Source organism: Penaeus monodon, chromosome 34 (assembly GCF_015228065.2).
Source record: "Penaeus monodon isolate SGIC_2016 chromosome 34, NSTDA_Pmon_1, whole genome shotgun sequence".
Lineage (NCBI taxonomy): Eukaryota > Metazoa > Arthropoda > Malacostraca > Decapoda > Penaeidae > Penaeus > Penaeus monodon.
Genome location: NC_051419.1, coordinates 19529063 through 19529295, shown reverse-complemented (window position 1 = coordinate 19529295; position 233 = coordinate 19529063). Strand labels below are relative to the sequence as shown.

The following is a 233-nucleotide window of genomic DNA, read 5'->3' as shown; positions in this document are numbered from 1 at the left end:
TATGTTGGTCCAATATCTAAATGGACGTAGGGGGCGTGTCCTTAGAAGAGCATGCATTTTAAGCCATGGAATGATACAGAAGGATGGCCAGTTCCTTCCGGTTCCGCCTTTAACCCCAGCAGGAAGTCAATCCTTCATCACAGCTGACTCGGCTGAGATGGGCTTCGCCGAGCACGAAACCGCGACATTATCATTGCAAAGCTAACGTTCTGCTACAGAGCTATGACCCCACT

At 49.8% G+C, this 233-nt stretch overlaps 1 protein-coding gene across 1 annotated transcript in view; it reads left to right on the top strand.

The window, feature by feature from the left end:
- The window catches only part of LOC119594630 (follistatin-related protein 5-like), a gene marked incomplete at both ends in the record, with an annotated part of 70881 nt that overhangs the window by 478 nt on the left and 70170 nt on the right, over nt 1-233 (top strand).